General features: G+C 40.0%; 1 long non-coding RNA gene across 1 annotated transcript in view; it reads left to right on the top strand.

Moving 5' to 3' along the window:
- Window positions 1-2,849: 2,849 nt before the first annotated feature.
- The window catches only part of LOC132537525 (uncharacterized), a 177,339-nt gene continuing 152,231 nt past the window's right edge, over window positions 2,850-27,957 (top strand). Inside the window, exon 1 of the long non-coding RNA XR_009548992.1 lies at window positions 2,850-2,955. This is a non-coding gene — a long non-coding RNA (uncharacterized LOC132537525). The remainder of the gene's footprint in view (window positions 2,956-27,957) is intronic.

Consider the following 27,957-nt stretch of genomic DNA (forward strand, 5'->3'; position numbering starts at 1 on the left):
CGCATAAAAGGATTCACAGTGGGGAGCTGGGAACTGGTTTAGACAATACAAGGTTTATTAGGATGAAACAGGTAAAAGGCAAGATAAGCAATTATCATCAAGGGTTAAGTCTAAGTATAGTTATCAAAAGTTTAGTCCCATAACATAAACAATTATGAGCTCTGGTAAAGGTTGCTAATAACTGTAGAGGAGTCTAAAGTTTACCGGCTAGCAGAGTCACACGTGTTCCATTCCCAAGATAAGTAGCCATGACGGATACCTGGCACACCTCCACCGAGATACATCTGACCAGGAGAAGCAGCAGCAGCCAAAGAGAGCTACCTGCCTCATGTCCAGTACTTTATAGTACATTGTACCTTCCCTTCTCTGTGAGTCCCACCTCAGGCTGACGTCATTCATATGCTAATAGTCCCAGACTCCTGTTGGGGTCACCACAGGCCAGGTAGTGGTTCACCCAGTCAAGTGCACAAATCACCATGCCCAAGGGCCCCAGTTTGAGCCCCCATTCCCAACCTTTGGGGGAACATTTCATGAGCAGTGAAGCAGGTCTGCAGGCATCTTTCTTTCTCCATATCTATTTCCCTTGCCCTCTCAATTTCTCTCTGTCCTGTCAAATAAAATAGAAAAAAAAAAATGGGAAAAAATAGCTGACAGGAACAGTGGATTTTTAGTGCCGGCACCAAGCCCCAGAAATAACCCTGGTGGAACTGAAAAGAAGAAGAAGGAGGGGAAGGAGAAATAAAATCTAGAAGTGATTAGCTTTCTGTATTCAGTGAAATGCACCAGAACATATCATTCCTTCGCCATATGGATTATGTTGAGCTAGAGGCAACTGAGAACCAGCAGATACAGAAAAGACACTTTGCCTTCCTCTAAGAAGAATATGGTTCCCCTTTTGTAAAGTGAATTTGTACTGTATTGGAGACATTTTGGATCATGTCTCTGGAAAGTACTCGGAAGAGAGCTATTGCCAAAACAAATCTCAAATCTTCTCACCTGAGAGACTCTGGGTTATGGAGCAAGACAGCCCTGACTCACCCTGTATCCTGTCCCTACCTCTCCCCTTGCTAGGTCCACCCCACCCCCACCCTGTTCATAGACACCAAACACCACCAACCTCTTTTCCTTTGTTTAGGCTAAAATAATATCATATTTGTTCCTCAACCATCAGGCTCCTAGAGTCTCACTCAACTCTTTATGAAACTCCCATTCATGTTTACAAAACTAAAACTGCTCTCTTGCTAATCTGTCATTTGTTCATTTAATTCCCAGAGCCCCAACCAAAGAATCTAGGGAATCATTTTTTTTTCTTTTTCTCCCCTCAACTCCCCGTGAGAATCACACCTTTTCCACCTAAATATCTGTGTGTGATTTTTGGCCCCATGCCTAAAACATGGGTCTGTATTTTTCCACAGTGAAGGCTGTTTCTGCCTACAACTGCAAGCCCAAATGTCCCTTCTCTGTCACCAGAACAACTGCCAACACAAGGACATGATTTTTTTTCCAATCTTGCCCTTGAACATAAATCTATGCACAGTAATGGTTATAGCCTAGAACTGTTGTTTTATTTGTGTGTGTGTGTAGTTAATCTCCACAAATATACAATACATTAAGTGTCAAGTACCAGTGGTCTAGATATCTGAATTTTCTCTCTATTCCCACTGCAGAGATTTAATTTCACTGTGCACCAGCATCTCACAGTGAGCTGTTACCAGGATAATTGCAGTGTGTGTGTGTGTGTGTGTGTGTGTGTGTGTGTGTGTGTGTGTGTGTTGCTACCAGGTTATCGCCAGGCTCCTACTGGCCTTCCTTCCTTCCTAGAGAAGGAGAGACACTTGAAGCACTGCTCCACTGCTCATGAAGCTTCCCACTGCAGGTGGGAATTGGGGACTTAAACTCAGATCTTTGTGCATGGTAATAATGTGTGCTCTCAACTCAGTGAGTCACCAACTGTCCCCCAAATTACATCCTGTTGCTTTAATCATCACAGTTCAAACTCCAGGAGATGAAATATGATAGTCATTTGTACCATTCATCACCTACCCCCTGCTCTCTGCTGCCAGGCAGCCTCTGGCCCTTTCAGTGGTGCCAAGGAAAGGCTCTTGCAACTTTTCCAGGTCCGTGGACTGTGAGGGTGGTGACAGAGGTCCTGAACTGGCTCATTCACTCATCCTTTGTAAGATCCTCTAAGGCTCACTTCCCTCTGCTGTGGTAACCATGATCATTCCAGATACTGGCTGCTCCCTCAGTCTGGGTTCCTGGGGAACTGCAAAGATCATACTTCTGCTGCCAATCCATAATGAACACACAACAAGAGCCAGAAACAAGCGTTTGCTGTATTAAGTCACAGATATTATTTGTTACTGTAGTTTGACCCAATGTAACCCCACTAGATAATAGCTCCCACCTAAAGTTTGGGTGAGTTTTTCTAGGGGTTGTTTCATTCCAAGGAAAATGTTCACATTTTTCCAATACATTTTCTCTTTTTTAATATTTATTTATTTGTTATTGGATAAAAACAAAGAAATTGAGAGAGGAGGGGGAGATAGAGAGATACATGCAGCCCTGCTTCACCACTTGTGAAGATTTTCCCTTGCAGATAGGGACCAGGCACTTGAACCTGGGTCCACCTGCCCCCTCCCCCAATACATTTTTTTATGAAGCTTTTACCATATAGCAGGTCTCATGTATGTTGGGCTCTGAGCTTATAACAATGATAAAATGTAATCTCTTATATAACAATGATAAAATGTAATCTCTTCTTCTTCTAGCGTTTGCCCTTCTTCCATAGCCAGTCAACAGGTCAGGTTGAAAGCTGTCAGGAGCTGCTTGTTGCTGGCTTTGAAAGTGACTGGGATCCATGTGGATTCAGTCGGCTAGGAAGGATCGTCAGTTTCCCCAATGAATGGGTACTCACGGGATGCACCACGAGAAGGTCGATCCAATGCATCCCATGTAATCTCTGATACCGTAAGAATTGGGAGACATTCAACTTATATACATCACACACAATGAGTGCTGCAGCATGGTGTTTCCTAAATGTTCTCTGGGAGTTTCGTAGTTCTGTAGTTTTGTAGCTCATCTTCCCCTTCCTATCTCTGCTTATCTTTGAAGTTAGAGTTTATGCTGTTGCTGAAGATCACATGAAGCTCCTTGGGAAAAGGGCTAAAGAGAAAACAAGTTTCTGAAAATGTTCCTGGTTTGAGCCTAGAACCTGAACTTCACCTTTTTTTCCACCAGTTGTTTAGTAGTTGATTTCACTGTGGTTATGTTTCATCAGATGTAACTTACCACAAAATATAATCTGCCCTGTCCAATTTACATAATTCTTCCAAGAGTTGAAATAGTCAGGGAATGTAAGTGTCCCATAAAAGTAGGCAGTGCTATTATTGTTTGAAGATTTATAGTGCATTGGGGCCTATAAATATCCAGTTAAAAATTAATGAAAGCTTCTGGCCCACTTATAAAACAACACAGAGATAAATGAATATTGAACCCTTCTGGCTGTGGCAAATGGTGCAGAGTAACACGATGAAAATTATCCCTACAAGACTCTCAATATTTATTGCTACATATTATTGCTACTAGGATATGGCTTAACAAGGCCACATTATCCTTTATAATATCCATAAGGAATATTCAGCATTTTCTTGTCACTTGCACAAAGTAAATGTATTAAACAAATGGACAAACAAGAGTTGAGAAAAAACTTTGAAACCTGGAATGTAAGAGTGTGTATGCTCAGAATATACTGTTGGAAACACCTGCTTTGTCCAGACCCATTTGGCCCTGTAGAGTCTCATTTGAATTAGAGATAAAAATCTCAAGATAACAAGGTGAGAGATGGTGAGAGGCACAGGCCCTTGACTGGGGCCTCCCTTGCAGGCAATGGGGGCGTTGGTGCTGGACTGCTTTCCTACTGGGCAGTGTTTCATCCAATGGGAAAGAGGGAAGTGCTCCTGCCCTGCCCGGAGCTGAAGCTCTGGGCCAGCACTCAGCACAGCAGCTTTCCCTGCCCTGTTAAATATAGCGCTGAAAGGCAGTTCTGGCATTGACCACGAAAAGTTGTTGTGGCTTTGGGTGATCCAGATTTTATACACCAAGGAAGCAAGAGAATAGGCTTTTCTATAAGAAAAAAAAAAAAATCAAGATTTTTTTTTTCCTTTTGGAGGAGGGAGGGAGGGGCACACACACACACACACACACACACACACACACACACAGAGAGAGAGAGAGAGAGAGAGAGGGGGGACTTTAATAATAATATATTGCAAGGTGGTACTGTTACAAGGTATATTTCCACACTACAAGATCATTGGGTTTTTGTTTGTTTGTTTGTTTTGTTTTTTCCACCAGAACACTGTTCAGCTCTGGTTTATGTTGTTACTGGGTACTGAACCTGCGACCTTTTGTGCTTCAGGCATGAAAGTCTCTGCTTCTTTCTTTTTTATTTATCTTTATTTTACAAAATTAAATGTCAAGAGGGGTTTAAATCCACACCATCCCCACCACCAGAGTTCTGAATCTTCAGTAGCCCCACTGCAAGCCACCACAGTTCCCCTAAGGTTGTAGACATGGGCTAAACATCATCTCTAGGACTGTCTGTCCACATTTACACATAATTGCCCCCTTTTTCTCTGATTCAATCCTCTCTTCCCCTCTAAGCCACTCATGACATCATAACTACCTCCATATGTCTCTCTGCTTTTCCTTCTCTCTCTCTGGGTGCTGATGGAGCTGGAGATCAGAGTCCTCTTATCTTCCTCCTATCACTTCTCCCCCACATGGAGTATGGATCAAGGTTGTTTTGGGGGTGCAGAAGGTAAAAGTTCTGGCTTTTGTAATTGCTTTTCCGATGAACATTGGTATTGACAGATCAATCCATACCCCCACCAAGTCTGTTTCTATCATTCCCTAGTCTACTAGAGTTCTGGAGGTTCAAGGGTCCAGGACACATTGGTGAAGTTCTCTGTCCAGAGAAGTCAGGGTGGAGTCATAGTAGCATTTTTAACTTAGTGTCTGGAGGTGGCATGACCTAAGTTGAGACAAAATGGTTAATGAACAGGAACCAAAAAGTATGATTAGAGAAGATGAGATCAGGGATTTGAGGGTAGAAGAAAGCTAGGAAATCCATTTTAGACATGTTCCGGGGGGCACACAACTATGGTAGTTTTGCTAGAGTTAGTTTTTTGTGATAATCCAATGGTTAGTATCTATATTAATATAATTGACTTCACTATGCTTTGAATCCTCTTAGTGGTATCTGAACCTCTTTGTATTTTAGATACCTGTAGGGCCAAATGGTCTTGATTTGTCTGACCTAAGGTTGTCATTGATTTAGATGTTTACAGAGCTATATTTGCAGATACATTTTTAGAGCTTCTTGAACAATTTTATCTCATTATCAGAATTTGATCATCTTGCAGATCTAATATATTTTATGTTTAGACAAAAGCAAATATTTGTGCTTAGGGCTATGGCCTAGGCAGTTAGGGAACTTGAGATATTAAATCTGCCCACCCCCTAGGCATGAAAGTCTTTCTGCATAACTATCATGCTATTTATACCGCTACTTTTTCAATTCACTTCTTTTTATATTTTCTTTTCTTTACCTTTCCCTTTCCTCTTCTTCATCTTCTTTTTTTTAGATAGAGGAGAAAAAGAGAACATGAAGCATGAGAGAGACCATAGCACCAAAGCTTCCTTCAGTGTGGTGGGAGTCGGGCTGAAGCCTGAATCACCCACATGGCAATGCAGTGCACTATCCAAGTGAACTGTTTCACCAGCCCTCAAGGTCAATCTTGCAAGTTGAAATTGGTCACAAAGGACTAGCCCAGTTCAAGTCCCTGGCTCCCCATCTGCAGAGGGGAGTTGCTTCACAAGTAGTGAAACAGGTCTTCAGATACCTATCGTTCTATCTTTCTATCCCCCTCTATCTTCCCCTCCCCTCTCAATTTCTGTCTTATCAAAATAAAAACAGGAAAAAAAAACCTCTGCCATGAGCAGTGGACTTGTAGTGTTGCCACCGAGCCCCAGTGATAACCCTGAGGCAGAGAGAGAAGCAGGCAGCATTCTGGCAGATACGATGCAGGAGACACAACTCAGGACTTCATGATTATCAGTTCAATGCCTCACCCACTATGCCACCTTCCAGACTGTATCCTTAATTCTTTACCTCATATATTTTCTAAATAAATAAATGAGCAAATAAGTAAATATAAACACATCTAGATTTATGTTTGGCAGAATCCCTGGGTTCCTTGTCCTAGTCAAACTGACACTTACAATGAACTGTAGGGGCCAGGTGTTGGTGCACATGTGCAAGGACCCAGGTTCATACTCCCAGTCCTCACCTGTAGCGAGAAGCTTCATAAGTGGTAAAGCAGTGCTACAGGTGTCTCTCTCCTCTCCCTATCATCTCCTTCCCTCTCAATCTCTGACTGTCTCTATGCAATAAATAAGTAAAGCTAATACCAAAAAAAAATTTTTTAAAAGAATGAACTGTAACAGGAATCACTCAAGTGCAAGCATTTCACCTGGGCCCTTGAACAGTGGTTCTTTATACCCAAGAGCAGGGAGGGGAAGGGAAGTGCAGTGGTCACACAGATAATTTGCAAACAAGAGGTCCAGGCTTGATCCCCAGTGCCATTTATAGTCAGAACTGAGTGGTGCTTGGCAAACAAAACAAACAAAACCCATAGTCTCTGCCCACATTAACTCAGGTAACTCACAGGCACTTGTGAGCCAGGATTAATCCTATTACTCCCATTTCACAGACAAGGCCCTGAGAGACTAGGCAATTTAGGTGAGGTCTGTCTTTTAAGGTTCAATATTATTTTTTTTATTTAACTAGAGTGACCAGAGGACTTCTTGGTCATACGTGGTGTGGGGGTGAGGGTGGGGGTGAGGTGAAGCAGGGACTTCAGAGAGACAAGTCTTTCCCCCAACCTGCTGAGCTATCTTTCTGGCCACCCTGCCTGGGGCTTCACAAATCTTGGCTTTAGTACTTGAACCAAGCTTGGCTTCAGAGTCAATGTCCCTAACCACTGTGCTACTTCAATCTCAGGAAAAAGAAAGTGAAAGGCAGACTTGCTGCTGCTTATGCTTACTTCCCATTCCCGGCCCCAAAATGTCCCCAACACTGCTCAGCTCTAACAGCTGGTTTGGGGCATCTCTGATAAATGACTTCTCACATACATATATGCTTTGCAAAGTTTTACCTTGCATTTTCAATTCTTTCTTTTCTTTTATATAATTTTTATTTATAAAAAGAAAGCACTGACAAAAACCATAGGATAAGAGGGGTACAACTTCACACAGTTCCCACCACCAGAACTCTGTATCCCATCCCCTTTCATGATAGCTTTCCTATTCTTTATCCTTCTGGGAGCATGGACCCAGCATCATTATGGGGTGCAGAAGGTGGAAGGTCTGGCTTCTGTAATTGCTTCCCCGCTGAACATGGGCATTGACAGGTCGGTCCATACTCCAAGCCTCTCTGTCTCTTCCCCAGGTGGGGTGGGGCTCTGAGGAAACTGGGCTCCAGGACACATTGGTGGGTTCCTCTGCCCAGAGAAGTCCAGTTGGCATCACGGTATCATCTGGAACCTGGTGGCTGAAAAGAGAGTTAACATATAAAGCTGAACAAATAGTTGACTAATCATAAACCTAAAGGCTGGAATAGTGCAGCTGAAGAGTGGGGGGGGGGGAGGGTCTGCGTTTTGTAAGTAGCTAGTAGGCATATTTTAGTTATATTCCAAAGTACCTATGACTATAAGGACCAGAAAGCTGATTCAGGGAAAAGAGTAGCTCCCCAATACGGGAAAGGTGTATAAATATTGTTGACTGTAAACTCCATTGATTTGATCTGATCTGGGGCCCATATTCAACTTAGGAGCCCATGTGACCTCTGCATCCCTGTAGATCTGAGCTCACATTCTGTGGTCATGAGTAGGAATGTTCCAAACTGCCCCAATGTCAGAACCCATCTTCCTCAGGTGGAAGATAGAGTATGTTGTCCAGCCTCATTTCAGAGGATGGGACATTCTCTACCGCAGTTGATCCATGTTGAGGGCAAGGTCCTATGAGGGCCCACAAAGGAGTCTATTGTGTCATTCCTGATAGAGATGACCAGTAACAATGGAGAGAGAGATTTATTTGAGGTCTAGGCTCATCATCATCTCAGGACTCCCCGACTAGGGCCCCAGCTGATGGGGTGGCCTGATAATGACAAGAGTCATTGCTAAAATATGCCAGTCTTTTGCCCTTATTCAGCTTTTTAAGTCCTTACTTTGATAAGGTTAGCTTTGGAGAGACTGATAGAATTATAATGGAAAGTAGGAGATGAGGGTATCTAAGTCTAAGTAGACACTATTTCATTAGGAACTTTATTGTGCCTTTTTAGGGGCCAGGCAGCAGCGCAGTGGGTCAAACATTTTCAATTCTTTTTAGATGGCAGATGCCATCTTTTGTTTATTAGACCTGTTTTCCTTTTTTTGACTATTGAGATGAATGCTACTATAAGTATGTATGTTCCTTAAAGACTTAAAAGAAGAGGAACAAAGGAATCCTAAAACAACCAGAAGGACTGAAATAACTAAAATTAGGACAGATATAAATAACATTGAAAATAAAAGAACCATAAAAAAGATCAACTTAGCTAGGGCTAGGTGATGTTACAATGTGCAAAGACTCAGGTTTGAACACCCAGTCCCCACCTTCAGGGGGAAATCTTCATGAGAGGTGAAGCAGTGCTGCAGGTGTTTCTCACCCTCTCTATCACCCTCTTCCCTCTCAATTTCTAGCTGTCTCTATCCAATAATAAATAAAGATAATTTAAAAAAAGATGAATGAAGATAAAGATAAAAATTGTTTCCTCAAAAGAGTAACAAAATTAGTTTGATGATTGAAAAACATGTCGTAAAGAGTTTGCTTTAGTTTTTCTCACATTATCTAGTGATTTAATAATATTTCAAATACAAAATACCTTGAACTCTGATTAAACAAATTTTACTGTTTCATCAATTATTTTATAAAAATTTTAAGACTTTCTTTCATTAGTCCTTTTTATTTTCCTTAATCATTTCAAATGTTTTTACCCATGAAAGCAGTAAGTACTTTTAACAAAAGAAATAGAGGATAGTGAGGCTAAGTATCTCACAATTACTGCATTATAGAATGAAACATTTTTTCTAACCAATTTCAAATGATTTAACGTTGTTGGTTTTACTTAATTCCCTGACCTCCTTGTAGAAATAAAGAGTCTTATCAAATGCCTGAATTGTTGTAAGTGATAACCAGAGAATATTAGATAAATTATGTAAGTGAAATGACATTATACATCCATATTAGAGACTAACAAAATAAAATATGAAACTCAAAATGTCTGTCAACTTATCATTGAATGCTAAACAGAAATTCCATCTGTTGACCAGAATTTCATGAACTATGAACTGTCATAATAGTAGTTGGAATGATAACAAATAAAAAGAAAGAGAACCAGTTAGTAATTATGCTAATGACAGACTGTATATGTACAGGTTTAGATTCCAGAAATAATTTTTAAATTCATTGTTTCAATTTGAAATTGCAATTTATTATCAAAAATATAGAGAATTTTACTAAAATATCTTAAGCTCAACCTCTTCGCCCATCAAAAGAAAATCACAATTAAAATTAAAGTATAGAAGTTTCAAGTAATTAAATGTCATATATGTCAGAGTAGAACATAGTCTCTGGATATTACAGTAACTGTTAGATATTACTATTATTAACAAAAAATTTTGACCTAGCATATTCTTCACATGGGTAATTACTAGCTCGTTTACATAATTAGGAGGGACATTGGTCTCTAAATCAAGAAGTTCTCTGCTGGTGCATGATGGTAAAAGCTGGTGGGATATGGAAGTGGGGCATGGGGGGCAGATATTCTCATGAGAAGAAGAGCAATTGCAGCCATGTGTAAACAACTGTACTATAAATCATTGACCTCCTGATAAAATAATTAAAGAAAGATGTATGTTTTTAAATACCATAATGGAAATAGTGAATACATCATGGTTTGAATAAAACAAATAAGAATTCAATTCCTTAATTATTTTGTAAGCTAGAAAATGCATTTTGATCACTTTTTGCCATACAAATTCTCTCTGCAGTTCCTGGCCCTGAGAAAGAATAAGCCCATCTGGAATATAACCAGGCACAAGGGGGCTGGGTGGTGGCGCACCTGGTGAGCGCACATGTCGCACTGTGCAAGGACCCAGGTTCGAGCCCTGGTCCCCACCCGCAGGCGGAAAGCTTTGCAAGCGGTGAAGCATGGCTGTAATTATTTTTGTTTATACTCATTAATTTGGTCAAAAATGCATATAAATTCTGCTTAGTTTACTAATATTATACTAAGTATGGTTAGTATACTAATTAAAATACTAAAAGCTATTAAACTGTGATGAATTAGGATGATATTCAGAGTACATACACAGAGAGAGAGAGAGAGAGAGAGTGAGAGAGAGAAAAAAGAGACTTTTATTGCCATTAATTAATAATTAATTTACTTTGGTCATCACTGGAACTTCACTGCTTTAGGTCAGTTTTTCTAGATAGAAAAAGATAGATGGGGCTCAAATAGTAGAGAAGTGGGTTAAGAGCGCATGGTGCCAAGCGCAAGGGACAGCATAAGGATTCTGGTTCGAGCTCCAGTTCCCCACCTGCAAGGGGCCACTTCACAAGTGGTGAAGAAGGTCTGCACGTGTCTGTCTTTCTCTTCCCCCTCTGCCTCCCCCTCCTCTCTCGATTTCTGTCTGTTCTATCTAACAATAATGACATCAATAACAATAATAACCATATTGATTAAAAAAAAAAACAAGTGCAACAAAAAGGGAGGAAAAAAAGCCTCCAGGAGCAGTGGATTTGTAGTGCAGGCACTGAGCCCCAGCAATAATCCTGGAAGCAAAAGGAAAAAAAAATGTACAAAAAAAAAGTAAAAGAGAGATGGAAAGAAACTATAATCCTAAAGCTTCTTCCAGTAGGAGCTATGATTGAAACTGAGTTGCATGCATGGCAAAAAAAATTTTTTTTAAGTGAGCTAGAGGCATAGTGCCTTGGTGTGTGTGTCTCTCATATAATAAAAAAGAAAAATGAATATGTTTGATCTTTATGAAATGTGCAATTTAACAGAGGAGAATGAGAATATATCAAATGATGATTCACTTATATAAATGGTGAATTTGATTAAAATGATTATAGCCCTTGGCTCACTACATTTTTTTATCTGCTTAGTTTCTAAAGTGAAATGTACCAAACAGTAACTGTGATATCATTTTCTTTTCTTTTCATTTCTTTTCTTTTCTTGCTCCTATGTGACTGTTATTAGTTTTCTATTGGTTTTATAACAATTGCCAATAAATCTAATGACTTTTTATTTTTAAATTTTACATTCTTTTTTTTAAATAATTTATTTCTTTATTGGGGAAATAATGCTTTACATTCAACAGTAAATACAATAGTTTGTACATGCATAACATTACCAGATTCCCATTTAACAATACAACTCCCACTATGTCATTCATCATCTTTCATGGACCTGTATTCTCCCCACCCACCCACCCCAGAGTCTTTTACTTTGGTGCAATACGCCAACTCCAGTTCAGGTTCAAATTGTGTTTTCTTTTCTAATCTTGTTTTTTCAACTTCGGCCTGAGAGTGAGATCATCCCATATTCATCCTTCTGTTTCTGACTTATTTAACTCAACATGATTTTTCAAGGTCCATCCAAGATCTGCTAAAAATGGTGAAGTCACCTTTTTTTTACAGCTGAGTAGTATTCCATTGTGTATATAGACCACAACTTGCTCAGCCACTCATCTGTTGTTGGACACCTGGGTTGCTTCCAGGTTTTGGCTATTACAAATTGTGCTGCCAAGAACATATGTGTACACAGATCTTTTTGGATGGATGTGTTGGGTTCCTTAGGATATATCCCCAGGAGAGGAATTGCAGGGTCAGAGGGTAGGTCCATTTCTAGCCTTCTGAGAGTTCTCCAGACTGTTCTCCACAGAGGTTGGACCAATTGACATTCCCACCAGCAGTGCAGGAGGCTTCCTTTGACCCCACACCCTCTCCAGCATTTGCTGCTGGGTCTCTTGGTTTGGGTAGTGGTTTCTTTTGCTGTGAAGAAGCTTTTTAATTTGATGTAGTCCCATAGGTTTATACTTGCCTTAGTCTTCCTTGATGTCTTTGAAATTTATGCGGAAAAAAGTTCTTCCAATATTTTCCTCTAAGTATCTGATAGTTTCTGGTCTAACATCCAAGTCCTTGACCCACTTGGAATTTACTTTTGTATTTGGTTAAATACAGTGATTCAGTTTCATTCTTCTGCATGTTTCAACCCATTGTTTCCAACACCATTTGTTGAAGAGATTCTGCTTTCCCCATGTAATAGTCTGGGCCACTTTGTCAAACATTAGATGTCCATAGGTGTGGGGCCTCATTTCTGGGCTCTCAATTCTATTCCACTGGTCAGTGTGTCTATTCATGTTCCAGTACCAAACAGTTTTGATGACAGTGGCCCTATAATATAGTTTGAGATCTGGGAGTGTGATGCCTCCGGTTCTGTTCTTTTTTCTCAAGATTGTTTTGGCAATTCTAGGTCTTTTCCAGTTCCAGATAAACATTTGTAGCATTGGTTCTATTCTCCTAAAAAATGTGCTTGGGATCTTGATGGGGATAGCATTAAATTTATAGATGGCTCTGGTAATATATTCATTTTGATGATGTTAATTCTTCCAACCCATGAACATGGAATATCTTTCCATTTCTTTGTGTCTTTTTCAATTTCTTTGAGTAGTGACTCAGAATTTTCAGTATACAAGTCTTTCACTTCTTTGGTTAGGTTTACTCCTAGATATTTTATTGTTTTTGTTGCTATAGAAAAAGGAACTGATTTCTGGATTTCAATTTCTTCTAACTTAGTGTTTGCATAGAGGAATGCCAATGACTTTTGAATGTTAATTTTATAGCCTGACACATTACTGTATTGCCTGATGATTTCCAAAAGCTTCTTGCTGGATTCCTTAGGTTTTTCTGTGTATACTATCATGTCATGCGATTTATTTGGGTCTTCTCCCCTTTTTGTTTTCTGAGTCTGGCTAAAGGTTTGTCAATTTTGTTTACTCTTTCGAAGAACCAACATTTACTTTCATTGATCTTTTGTATGGTTTTCCTATTCTCAATGTTATTTATTTCTGCCCTAACTTTAGTGATTTCTGTCCTTCTGGTTGCTTTAGGGTTCCTTTGTTCTTCTTCTAGGTCTTTAAGATGTGCAATCAGGCTGTTTATTTGTGCCTTTTCTTGTTTCCTAATGTGTGCTTGTATAGCTATGAACTTCCCTCTTAGGACTGCTTTAGCTCTGTCCCAAATATTTTGATAGCTTGTGTCTTCATTTTCATTGAACTCTCGAAACATTTTGATTTCTTCCTTGATTTCCTCTTTGACCCAGAAGTTGTTAAGAAGTGTACTGTTGAGCTTCCACATTTTGGCACTGTTACTAATCTTTTGTTGATTGTTAAGTGTTAGTTTAATTCCACTGTGGTCTGAGAAGATGCTTGGGATGATTTCAGTGCTCTTGAATTGGCTGATGCAGTCTTTGTGGCCTAACATGTGGTCTATCCTTGAGAATGATCCATGTGGATTTGAGTAAAATGTGTATTCCAATTTCTTGGGATGAATGACTCTGAAAATGTCCAATAGTTCTAGTTTATCTATCTCTTCATTTAGCTCCCTTATGTCTTTACTGATTTTCTTCCTGGATGTTCTGTAAAGTTGAGATAGTGGGGTGTTGAAGTCCCCTACTTTGATTGTGTTACTGTTAATATATTGCTATAGATCTTTCAGTAGAAGTTTGATGTATTTAGATGGCTTCTCATTGGGTGCATAGATATTAATAATTGTTAAGTCCTGTTGGTTGACTGATCCTCTGAGCATTAAGTAGTGTCCATTCCTATCTTTTTAAATCTTATCTATTTTAAAATCTATCATGTCAGATATGAGAATAGCTGTTCCTGCCCTTTTTTGTGGGCCATTGGCTTGTATGATAGTTTTCCATCCTTTCACTTTAAGTCTGTGTTTGTCTTGTTGAGTTAGGTGGGTTTCCTGTAGACAGCATATTGTTGGGTTGTGTTTTCTGATCCATCTTCCTACTCTGTGTCTTTTAATAGGTGAATTCAGGCCATTGACATTTATTGATATCAAAGATTGAAGGTATTTTAACGCCATTCTTGTAGAGTTTTAGAGTGTTTTGATATATGTCCTATTGTGGTGGTCTGGTTGTTTATAGGAGACCTTTCAGAACTTCTTTCAGGGCAGGCTTGGTGATGGTTGCTTCCTTCAACTCTTGCTTGTCTGAGAAGGTTTTGATGCTTCCATCTAGTCTGAATGACAGTCTAGCAGGATATAGTATTCTTGGCTGAAAGCCTTTCTCATTGAGTACTCGATAGATATCTTTCCATTCTCTTCTGGCCTGTAGTGTTTGTATGGAGAAGTCTGCTGCTAATCTTATGGGTTTTCCTTTGTAGGCGACTCTTTGTTTTTTTCTTGCAGCCTTCAGGATCCTTTCTTTATCCTTATTCCTTTCCATTCTAAGTATGACATGTCTTGGTGTCTTTAGGTCTGGGTTAATTCTGTTTGGGACCCTCTGGGCTTCTTGAATATTTATGTCTTTGGTGTTGTCTAGACTAGAGAAATTCAGTTATTATGGCATGGAGAATGCTTTCTTCCTCTCCTTCTCTTTCTTCCTCTGGTAAGCCAATAATGCGTATATTGTTTCTTTTGAAGTCATCCCATAGGACTCTGTTGTTGTTTTCAGCATCTCTTAATCTCTTTTTGAGATCTCTTACGTCTTTTTTAGTTGTCTCTAATTCATTCTCAATCTTGCTAATTCTATATTCAGCCTCATAGATTCTATTCTCTCTGCCCTCTACTGCTTTCTGGAGTTCATCTATTTTGTTGCCCTGCTCTGATACTGTTTTAGCTTGTTCAGCTAGTTGCCTTCTTAGCTCAGCGATTTCAGCTTTCATCTCTCTAATAACCATGAGATAATTAGTATTTTCTTTCATATTCTCAATTGTTGTTCCTGCATTTCTGATTACAATTTTTTCAAATTCTTTACTCACTCCTGTTATTATTTCCTTAGCTAATGTTTGGATGTTGAACTCGTTGTTTTGTGCTTCACCCTCTGGAGGACTTTTAGCTGGACTCTTGTCCTGGTTTGAGTCTCCAATATTTTTTCTTGTTGTTTTAACCATTTTATATATTATGTTATGAGTTCCCTTTATAAGTACTTTTCAAATTATTGATTACTATTGCCTGGATTGACTTGTGTCTAAGTAATTTAATTAAAGGGTTTACCGTGGTGGAAGTTAACAGTTTTTTCAATCCCTGAGTTGGAGCTCAGTGGTGTAAAAGCCTCTTTTTTTTTTTTTCTTCCCTGTAGGCTATGGGAGCCTGAGGGCTTTTAAACTATCAATAGGCTTCTTAGCTTAATCACTGACTCCTGACCAAGAGATAAAGCAGGGTGTGGCAGAGATAATCTAGTGGTTATGCAAAGAGACTTTCTTTTTTTTTTTCTCTTATTTTATTTTTATTTTATTTAAGAAAGGATTAATTAAAAAAACCATAAGGTAGGAGGGGTATAACTCCACACAATTCCCACCACCCAATCTCCATAACCCACCCCCTCCCCTGATAAGACAGCAGGAACCTCACATCTCCACTATAGATCCCCTACGTCCCCCAGTCCTGGAACCCTTGGATAGGGCCCACTTTCCCATATGCCTCTCCCAATCCATACCAAATAATATTGCATCCACAGATCACAACCTAACCAACACAATGAGACTTTCACAGCCCCTCAGCTATGCCACTGAGGTATAGGTCTTCTCCTGAGTTTCCTGGTTAGATCTCTGTCCCCTGGTGTCCCTCCCTGTTGCTGCTCCAGATTCTGAGGGTAGTAGCAATGGAGACTCAGAATTGCACTTGGTGAGTCTCTGGGGAGTCCTTTCCTCCCTTCAGCTGTCCCCTTGTTGTGGAGCAGACTGGAGGTGGTGTCTCCACTGATAAACTGTTGAACTGTTAGCAGTCTCTTAATCTCTCCTTAGGCCCCTCTCTCCTCTCTGTCACCAGCCACGCGTGTTTGTACTCACGGGTGATTTACTGGGTTCCTGTGGTCATTCTAGTCCTGTCTTGTTTCGGTCCGGGTGGTCTCCTTTGGTATTCCTAGTTGATCCGGGAGAGGAGAGGAGAGGAGAGAAAGTAATCTGCTGCTCGTAGCTCAAATTTTACATTCTTTAAAAAATGTTTTATGAGACCTCCCCCCCCCCCCAGTTAAGTGCATGTAGTATTAAGTGCAAGGACCCAGATCTGGGTTCAAGCCCCCAGCTTCCCACCTGCAGGGGGGACACTTCACAGGAGGTAAAGTAGGTCTGCAGGTGTCTACTATTCTCTTTTCCTCTCTGTCCCTTTCCTTCTCTCAATTTTTCTCTGTCCTACCCTATATAATGGGGAAAAATGGTCTAGGGGTACTGTAGTTCTGGCATGATCCTCAGAGATAACTCTGGAGGAAAAAAAAATTTACTGTATAAAGGAGAAATAGAGAGGGAAGGGAGTGATGGATAGATAGCTGAGAGGGAAAGGGAAAGGATGAGGGGAGAGGGAAAGGGAGAAGGAGAAACAGAGAGAGAGAGAGAGAGAGAGAGAGAGAGAGAGAGAGAGAGAGAGAGATACAGCACTCATTCACCCTTGCAGGTGGGGACAGAGACTTGAACCTTGTAACATATGCACAGAAAAAACAGGCACACCATCACCCAGTCCCCTATCTCACTAAATTGTTTCCTGAAAATATTTAGGTAGTTCTTTACTGCCTACAAATAAATAACTTTTGTTACCAATTAACAGGTTACATTAAAATAATATCTAGAACAAAAAGCAGTTGTAGGTTCTGTTTTGAACTATTCAAGTAATACCTCTTTGGAAAGCATCAATTAACTATCTAGAAATAACCATGATTTATCTTTAGTTTTACTATCTGCAATATAAGCTAATTATTTTTGTTTTCTCAATATAATTGCTTTTACTTTAAACCTCCTAGCTTGGAATCTGTGAATTTGTGTGTCATTCTGTATATAGGTCACTCATGTGCCACAGTATTAATTTCATTCACTTTTTTTTTATCTTTTCTTCACATTCTGCTCTGGTTTCTTCTTGTCAGGTGTGATACGTATCCATGACATCTGTTATGTAAACACTGTTTCCTGTGTGCCACCTGCTCCTTCAGCCACACCCCACAATGTTTATAACTACTTTTTCTAGCGATATTTGAAATGCATGACAGTGAAGACAAAAGTGTTTAAGCTGACCAATATATGTTATTCATCTCTATATATTAGTGTGCCTATGGGTCTGTATACATGTATGTATGTATGTTTAAGTATATTCTTACTTGGGGATGAAAACATTTTGGAGAAATTTTAGAGTAAGCTATTTAATTAAAGACCTTCACCTTACTAGAACAGGTATTTTTGGTGGTCAGCAAATGTTTGTACCCTTGCCCTGCCATTCCAAATACATCATTATTTGGTTTGGAATTTTTTGTGAACAGTTAATGATTGACGTAGGCAGGATCTTGATGTAGTCAGTGCTAGTACAGGGCCCAATATCTAAGTGTTATAGACATGCTCCCTCCTTTAGAATTAGGGGGAGAAAATGAGTAACTTATAAGTAGGATGCAACTAATGCTTGCAACATAATTATTTTGCTGAGCTTGGCCTCCTTTCTCTCTTTTAGTACATTTAAAAATATTAGATTCTAGGATTCGGGCGGTAGCGCAGCGGGTTAATCACATGTGGCACAAAGGGCAAGGACCGGCATGAGGATCCCAGTTCGAGCCCCTGGCTCCCCACCTGCAGGGGAGTTATTTCACAAGTGGTGAAGCAGGTCTGCAGGTGTCTGTCTTTCTCTCCCCATCTCTGTCTTCCCCTTCTCTCTCCATTTCTCTCTGTCCTATCCAACAACGATGGCATCAACAACAACTATAACAATAAAACAACAAGGGCAACAAAAAGGGAATAAATTAAATAAATAAATATTAAAAAATATTAGATTCTAATTGGATATGTTAAACTTTAAAGACTAAGATGTTTTCTGATTCATTTCTTTGATGAGCTCTTTGGTTATGTACTTCCCTTTGATAACCTAGGTACTAGTGCTGAGGTAAGAATACTCTTAACAACTGGATATTTATAAACATTAAATATAAATTGAATGCCCCTTATTCCCCCTCACGGTCAGGCTTACTTTAGAGTAGAGACATCCGACTCCAGGGATTCAATCCAGCGATTTAACCTCCTGACCACAGCCATCAGCCATGCTGGGGGATGGTTTCTAGTAATCTTAGCTTCTATCCATAATCTCATGATTATGGATAGATAACCTGCAAGGACCCACTTCCTGCTTCCACTCACACCATTCAGATGTATTTATAAATTGTAGTGTATTTATATTTATAAACATTAAATATAAATTGAATGCCTGGCGATGACTTACCTGAAAGAGTATCTGTGTTTGAGCCTCAGCATCACATGAGATTATCATGGATGGCTGTGGGGAAGATCTACAGATGGTGAACCTTGCAGTGATGTCTCCTCTCTCTCTCTCTTTCTCTTTTCCATCTCTGTTGACTTCTCTATCCGAAATTTAAAAATAAAGGTAAAAAAGCAGTGGAATCAAACATCTACAGAGGCTCAGTGCCACACAAAATTGTCAATTATTGTGTTTAGAAAAATTAGCAGTATTTTTACTATTACTCGTTCTACTTTTCCTCTCTTCTATCAACTACACACACGCATCACATACACACATCTCTGAAGCCTAGAAAGCCTGAGATGTGGGTGCCTGCCTGACTGGGTTCTGGTGAGACTTTTCTTTGCTTATAGCGTTTATCTTTTTAGCATCCCTTTAAAAAAGCAAAAACAGCAAAAGCATTAATAAGGAAAAAAAGGAGAAATGATGGGGGTATGTAGGGATGGTTTGAAAAAGTGGAGTACATAAGGATGGTTTGGTCTTTGTGGTGATATGGTATGGAAACGAAAGAAAGAGGGCAAGAGTGAGATAGAGAATGGAAAACATCTGAAAGGTGTTAGTGGAAGCAGGAAATGGGTCCTTGCAGGTTTTCATGATTATGGATAGAAGCTAAGATTACTAGAAACCTTTTCCCGGCATGGTTGATGGCTGTGGTCGAGAGGTTAAGTCGGTGGATGTGAAGCTAAAGGCCTGTGATAAAATCCCAGGAGCCAGATGTCTCTACTCAAAGGTAAGCCCGAAAGGTAAGCCCCGGGGAAAGAGGATTTGTAGTGCTGGCACTGAGTACTATGATACAAAAGATGCAGAAATAAGTAAGCAGGAGAAAGAAATTTGCATAGATATTGACTATGTTTGTGCCAGGTTGTGGTGACAGCTTCATAAATGCATACTTACCTTCATCTCATCAAGCCATATAATGTCATTTTATATAGCTTTTTGTATGTCAATCATAACACACTAAGGTGATTTTAAAATGGTTAGGTTGACAATACTCTCATATGATAATAACATCACCCAGCAAGGTTAGAATTGTTTCCAGTTGCAAAATGTATAAAACAAATCAACTATGGGATTTAATGAATAAAAGTTTACAATGAGCTTAAAATGAGTATTCCTTGTACTAGTAAACTGAGGCAGCTGTCCAGTATACACCTTACAACTCACTGTTGGTTAAAATATATATATATATAAAAGAACTACCTAAATATTTTCAGGAAACAATTTAGTGAGATAAAAAAAATTTTTTACAGTGAAACTAAACTTGTGGATTTCTAATTTACAGTCATTTTGACTACTGAAGAAAGTGTGTCTTTGATGACTGAGTGTAATTAGCTTAGGACTTCATTAGCTGCTTTATAAAAGATACTCATATTAAAGGAAAATGAGTGTCGTCTGATAGATTTGTAAAAATATCAAGTGGAAGGGGTGAGTAGTGGAGCACCTGACTGAGTGCACATGTTCCAATGTGCGAGGACCTGGGTTCAAGCCCCTAGGCCCACCTAAGTTTCACAAGTGGTCAAGCAGTGCTGCAGTTCTCTCTCTCTCCATCTCTCTCTCTCTCTCTCTCTCTCCATCTCTCTCTCCTTCTCTCTCCTGCTTTGTGTTTCCTCCTCTCTCCTGATTAATGTGTGTTTCTAACCACTAAATAACAATAATAATAATAAATGTCATATAAACTGGAATAGTCTGGTTTATAGCAAAAGAAATAATCCAACAGACAGAAATATGTGATGCTGGGGATTGAACCTGGGACCTCAGAACCTCAAATATGAAAGTCTTCTGCGTAACCATTAGGCTGCCTCCTCTACCCTTCTCAATGCCTTCTTTAGAGTTGTGTTCATTTAACCCCCTCTTTATTCCTTATTTAAAATATTGTAATTATTTAGGATACAGAGAGAGAAATCAAAAAGGGAGGAAGAGACAGAGAAACCAGCAGCCCTACTCCATCACTTGTGGAGCACCCCCCCCCCCCCGTGTGCAGGTGGACCTGGAGCTCGAACCTCTGTCCTTGCATAGGTAACATGTGCTCTCAGTCAGATGTGCCCCACCCAGATCCTCATTTAGCTCTTTACACTTGTCATTTTCCAGACTCAACAACTTTGGAGACAAATGTTTACTTTATAACTTATTTTATTTTTTATTTTTTTATTGCCACCAGGGTTATTGCTGGGGTATGGTGCCAGCACCATGAATCTACTGTTCCCAGTGGCCCTTCCTTCCTTCCTTCCTTCCTTCCTTCCTTCCTTCCTACCTTCCTTCCTTCTTATCTTTCTTCTTAGTATTTTATTTTATTATTTATTTTCCCTTTTGTTGCCCTTGTTGTTTTATTGTTGTTGTAGTTATTATTATTGTTGTTGTTGTTGATGTCATTGTTGTTATATAGGACAGAGAGAAATGGAGAGAGGAGGGGAAGACAGAGAGAGGGAGAGAAGATAGATACCTGCAGACCTGCTTCACCACTTGTGAAGTGACCCCCCAGCAGGTTGGGGAGCAGGGGTTCAAACTGGGATCCTTAAGCTGGTCTTTGCACTTCATGCCACATGCACTTAACCTGCTGCGCTGCCACCCGACCCCACTATTTTATTTTATCGGACTGAGAAATTGAGAGGAAAAAGCTTCATGAGTGGTGGAGGTGTGCCGGAGGTCTCTCTCTCTCTCTCTCTGTCTCTCTCTCTCTCTGTCTCTCTCTCTCCCCTTCCCTATAGATCTTTCTCTGTCTCTATTAAATGAATTTTTTTAAAAAATGTCTTTTGAAGTTCGTATAGTATTTATTGGTGTGAGAAGTAAATTGAACTGTACTGATAAGCAAACTGGCATTTGTTTTCTCTCTTCCACTTCTCTTGAACCCCATCCATATCCACCTGGAGAATATATCTCTCATATGTATCTAACACACACACACACACACACACACACACACACACACTCACACACACACACACACATTTATTTTGTTAGTCTTAGTCCCCAGTTCCTAAAACAGAAGGCCCAAATCCCTCGGTACATCCTGAATAATATGAGCAGAAGTATCTTTGGTCTTGATGAGGCCGTTCTAAGTTGAATTCCTAAGATACCTTCAGAATGGGATCTGGTTTCCAAAAGGACCAAGACTTGACTAGAGAGTTGGAACTCTCAGTCCCATTTCCCTCTTCCAGAAAGATAGTGGCTGGAAGTTGAGTTCATCTCCAATGGCCAATGATGTCATCAGCCCTGCTTACATACTGGAACTGCCAACAGGGTTCCAGGAGCTTGAGGACTTGGGAAACCCACGTCAGTGAAGGGATGCTGCTCAACTTCCCTATTTTGTCCTTAGCCGCCCCCCATTTGACTGTTCCTGACTTGTACTCTTCATGGTTGACTTGCAACTAAATCATTTGCACAAGTTTTATGAGTCACTCTAATAATAAGGTAGCAAGCAAGTTATTAAGGGGCCTGGGAGCTCTGATTTGTTGCTGATTGGTCAGAAGTATGGGCAACAATCCAACTTGTGGGCAAGCTTGGGGAACTGTGCTAACCCCAAGTAGGTAGTGTCAGGATTGAATTGGGTTGTGTTATGCCTAGCCAGAGAATTGTAGAATTGGTTGGTGTGAGGGGAAATTATCGCACAAATATGGTGTCAGAAGAGCTATAAGATAAAGCTCATAGACCACCCATCCCAGGAACCTTCAGTGAGTAGTGTTGGCAGCTGCTCTGTATTTTATGCTGAGGCTTAACAAAGAGGCAATTATCCAAACAAATATTTCTAATCTGTCTCTCTGATAAGAGACTAGTATTCAGAATGCATCAACAATTCTGCCAACCCAATAACAGAAAGACTGATCAACCAATTTAAAAACAAAGCAAAAAGGTCTGAATAGACATCTCTCCTAAAAGAAGAGCTACAGATTGCCAGTTAGGACATGAAAAGATGGTCAACATCATCTGTCCTTAGGGAAACACATGTCAAAAGCACAGAAGTTACCATGCCACTCCCATAGGATGACTGTGATGAGGAAGCTGAACTATAGCAAATATAGGCCAAGATCCAGAAACTTCACCCGCTGCTGGGAAGGGCATAAAACTGTGCCATCCTTGTGGAAGACAGCTCAGCAGTCGCTCTAAATATTAAATCTGGAATTATCATATTACCCAGAAGTTGGTAGACCCAAGAGAAATGAAAACATATCCACACAAAAGCATTCCATGCATAGTATAACATTAGAACAGCATTACTCCTAAGACTCAAAGGTCAGAACTGAAAAAAATAAAATAAAAATTGAAGAAATGGAAACTACCTAAGATCTATCAACAGATGGAAGGATAAAGAAACTGTGATCAGAGCCAGGTGATGGTGCACCTGGTTAAACTTAAGCACACGTTTCAGTGCATAAGGACCCAGGTTCAAGCCCTGGCCCCCACCTGCAAGGGGAAAGCTTTACAAGTGGTGAAGCAGGGTTGCAGGTGTCTGTCTCTTTTCCTCTCTCTTTCCCCTCTCAATTTCTCTCTGTCTGTATGCAATAATTTAAAAAATTTTAAATTTTTAAAAAGAAGAAGAAAAAAAGAAACTATGGTCTATTTCTGCGATAGGAAATTACCCAGTAATCAAAAGACCTGAAGTACTGACACTGCATCTACATGGACAAACCTCGGAAACATGCTCAGTGAAAGAAGCCACTCTGTAGAGTGTACAGATAAATATGGGGGTTACTTTACATGAGCTATGTGGATGAGGCAAAACAAAGTAGAGTCATGGTTGTCTAGGATTAAAAGGTGTCAGAGTTTGGGGGGTGGTCCATGGGGAGTAAGTGCTAGTGGATTCAGGGTCTCTTCTTGGAATTATAAAAATGTTGTATCAAGGGGGTCCAACAGTAGCGCAGAGGGTTAAACGCACCTGGTGTGAAGCACAAGGACTAGCTTAAGGATCCTGATTCAAGCCCCTAGCTCCCCACCTGCAGGGGTTTGCCTCACAAGCAGTGGAGCAGGTCTGTAGGTGTCTGTCTTTCTCGGCCCCTTTCTGTCTATCCCTCCTCTCTTCATTTCTCTCTGTCCTATCTGACAACAGCATCAATAACAATAATAATAACAACAATAAAACAATAAGAACAACAAAAGGGAAAATAAATAAATATATTTTCTTTTTTTAAATGTTTTATTATTATCTTAAATTTCTTTACTGGGGAATTAATGCTTTACATTTGACAGCAAATAAAATAGTCTGTACATGCTTAACATTTCCCAGTTTTCCCTGTAATACAACCCCCACTGCATCCTCTGTCATCCTTTTTGGACCTGTATTCTACCCCCATCCATCCCACCCACCCGAGTCTGTTATTTTGGTGCAATACACCAATTCCACTTCAGGTTCTACTTGTGTTTTCTTTTCTGATCTTGTTTTTCAACTTCTGCCTGAGAGTGAGATCATCCTATAGTCATCCTTCTGTTTCTGACTTATTTCACTTAACATGAATTTTTCAACATCTATCCAAGATAGTCTGAAAATGGTGACGTCACCTTTTTTAATAGATGAGTAGTATTCCATTGTGTATATATACCACTACTTGCTCAGCCACTCATCTGTTGGTGGACACCTGGGTTGCTCCCAGGTTTTAGCTATTACAAACTGTGCTGCTAAGAACATATGTGAACACAGATCTTATTGGATGGGTGTGTTGAACTCCTTAGGATATATCCCCAGGAGAGGAATTGCAGGATCATAGGGTAGGTCCATTTCCAGCCTTCTGAGAGTTCTCCAGACTGTTCTCCAAAGAGGTTGGACCAATTGGCATTCCCACCAGCAGTGCAGGAGGGTTCATTTGACCCCACACCCTCTCCAGCATTTGCTGCTGTTACCTTTTCTGATGTAGGACATTCTCACAGGAGTGAAGTTGTCTTTATTTGTATTTCTCTGACAATCAGAGACTTGGAGCTTTTTTTCATGTGTTTCTCGGCCTTTTGCATCTCTTCTGTGGTCAATATACTGTCCATGTCCTCTCCCCATATTTGGTTGGGGTTATTTGTTTCTTGTTGTAGAGTTTGGCAAGCTCTTTATATATTTTGGTTATTAGCCTGTTGTCTTATGTATGGCATGTAAAGATCTTCTCCCATTCTGTGAGGGGTCTCTTGGTTTGGGTAGGGGTTTCTTTTGCTGTGAAGAAGATTTTTAATTTGATGTAGTCCATAGGGTTATGCTTGCTTAAGTTTTCTTTGTAATTGGATTTGTTTCATTGAAGATGACTTTAAACTTTATGCAGAAAAGAGTTCTGCCAATATTTTCCTCTAAGTATCTGATAGTTTGTGGTCTAACATACAATTCCTTGATCCATTTGGAACTTACTTTTGTATTTGGTGAAATATAGTGGTTCAGTTTCATTCTTCTGCATGTTTCAACCCATTTTTTCCAACACCATTTGTTGAAGAGACTCTGCTTTCCCCATTTAATAGTCTGGGCACCTTTGTCAAAGATTAGATGTCCATAGGAGTAGGGGCTTACTTCTGTGCTCTCAAATCTATTCCATTGGCGAGCATGTATATTCATGTTCCAATACCAAGCAGTTTTGATGACAGTGGCCCGATAATACAGTTTGAGATCTGGCAGTGTGATGCCTCCAGTTCTGTTCTTTTTTCTCAAGGTTGTTTTGGCAATTCTAGGCCTTTTCTTTTTCCAGATAAACATTTGTAGCATTGTTACCATTGTCCTAAAAAATATGCTTGGGATCATGATGGGGATAGCATTAAATTTGTAGGTGGCTCTGGGTAGTATATTCATTTTGATGATGTTAATTCTACCAACCCATGAGCTAGGAATATCTTTCCACTTCTTTGTGTGTTTTCCAAATTCCTTGAGTAATGACTCATAATTTTCAGTATACAAGTCTTTAACTCCTTTGGTTAGGTTTATTCCTAGATATTTTATTCTTTTTTTTGATATAGTAAAAGAAATTGATTTCTGGATTTCATGTTCTTCTAACTTAGTGTTTGCATAGAAGAATGCCACTGACTTTTGGATGTTACTTTTGTAGCCTGACACCTTACTATATTGCCTGATGATTTCCAAAAACTTCTTGCTGGATTCCTTAGGTTTTTCTGTGTATACTGTCATGTCATCTGCAAATAGGGAGAGTTTGACTTCTTCTCTTCCAATCTGTATCCCTTTAATTCCTTAGTCCTGCCTGATTGCTATGGCAAGAACTTCCAACACTATGTTGAATAGTAATGGTGATAGTGGGTATCCCTGTCTAGTACCTGATCTGAAGGGAAATGCTTCCAGTTTTTCACCATTGAGTATGATGCTGGCTGTAGGTTTGCTATATATAGATTCCACTGTCTTCAGGAATTTTCCATCTATTGTCATGCTGAGATGCGGAGGAGAGAGGAGATCCGAAGCGGAGAGGGAACACAATTATTTATTCACGTGGGCACCTCAGAGTTGGGTGAGAGCACAGTGGTTCGGGCAACATGGAGCTAGCCAAAATGGCCTCCTCACGCAGCACCCTTTTCTGCGTCTAACCACTGAGGTGAAAACCGGGCAAGAAAGAGAGGGGCGGAAGTAGAAGGGATTTATAGGAAAAAAACCCAGAGTGACCAGCCGGAACAGGATTGGTTGGGAAGGCTACTTCGAGAATATCACATTAATTCTCACAGGAACTGGCACTAGCCTGAGGGGACAAAATCCTGGTCTGTTTATAGAAAACCTTTCAGAACTTCTTTCAGGGCAGGTTTGGTGCTAGTTGATACTTTCAACTGTGGATCGCCTGAGGAGGTTTTTATGCCTCCATCTAGTCTGAAAGGCAGTCTAGCAGAATACAGTAGTCTTGGTTGAATTCCTTTCTCATTGAGCACTTTAAGTCTGGATTAATTCTGTTTAGGACTTTCTGGGCTTCCTGAACCTTTATGTCATTGGTGTTGTCTAGACTAGAGAAGTTCTCAGCTAGTATGGCCTGAAGAATGCTTTCTTCCCCTCCCTCTCTTTCTTCCCCTGGTAAGCCAATAATGTGTATATTGTTTCTTTTGAAGTCATATCATAGGTCTCTGTTGTTGTTTTAAGTATCTCTTAATCTCTTTTTGAGATCTCTTACTTCTTTTTCACTTGTCTCTAATTCATCCTCCATCTTGCTAATTCTGTCTTCAGTCTCATTGATTCTATTCTTTCTACCCTCTACTGTTTTCTGGAGTTCATCTCTTTTCTTACCCTCTTCTGATACTGTTTTAGCTTGGTCAGCTAGTTGAGTTCTTAGCTCAGCTATTGCAGCTTTCATCTCTCTAATAACTTTGAGATAATTAGTGTTTTCTTCCAGAGTCTCCTTGGTTGTTTCTGCATATCTGATGACAATTCTTTCAAACTCTTTACTCACTCCTGTGATGATTTCCTTACCTAGTGTTTGGATGTTGACCTCATTATTTTGTGCTTCAGCCTTTGGGGGGCTTTTAGCTGGACTCTTGTCCTGGTTCATTTCTCCAATATTTCTTCTTGTTGGTTTAACCATGTTAAATAGGATGTTATGAGGTCCCTCTCAGAGTACTTTTCAAATTACTCATCACTCTTGCCTGGATTGACTTGTGTCTAAGTAAGGTAATTAAAGGGTTCACAGTTGTGGAAATTAACAGTTGTTTCAATATTATTGTAATCCCTGAGTTGGAGCTCAGTGGCTTAAAAGCCTCTTTTGTTCTTTTTCTTCCCCATAGGCTATGGGAGCCTGAGGGCTTTTAAAATACAAGTAGGCTTCTTAGCTTAATTACTGACTCCTGACCAAGAGATAAAGCAGTGTGGGGCAGAGGTATCCCAGTGGTTATGCAAAGAGACTCTCACAGCCATCTAGGTATAGATCTTCTCCAGAGTTTCCTGGTTAGTTCTCTGTCCCCTGGTGTCAGCAGAGGCTTCCCCACTGCTGCTCCAGACTTTGAGGGCAATAGCAATGGAGACTCAAAGTTGCATTTGGTGAGTCTCAGGGTAGTCCTCTCCTCCTTTCAGCTGTCTTTTTTTTTGTTTTTTTTTTGTTTAACATACTGGAGGTGGTGTCTCAACTGGTAAACCGCTGGACTGTTACCAGCCACTTAATCTCTCTGTAGGCTCCTCTCTGTCCATGAGCCACAGGTGTTTGTACTCAACAGTGTTTTGGTGGGTTCTTGAAGTTGTTCTAGTCCTTTCTTATTGTGGTTCCAGGTGGTCTCCTTTGGTACTGTAGGCCTGAACAGTTCTTCCACCTTGCAGCCATTTTTTATCCTTTTCAGACTGCATGCTGCCAAGCCCACTGGTTACAGACAGGATTCTAAATCAATATTTTTTTAAAAAAATGTTGGATCTAGTTTATCACAGATTGATTGTGGTGATGCTGGTATACTCTGAGACTATAT

The sequence above is a fragment of the Erinaceus europaeus genome, chromosome 3 (assembly GCF_950295315.1).
Source record: "Erinaceus europaeus chromosome 3, mEriEur2.1, whole genome shotgun sequence".
Lineage (NCBI taxonomy): Eukaryota > Metazoa > Chordata > Mammalia > Eulipotyphla > Erinaceidae > Erinaceus > Erinaceus europaeus.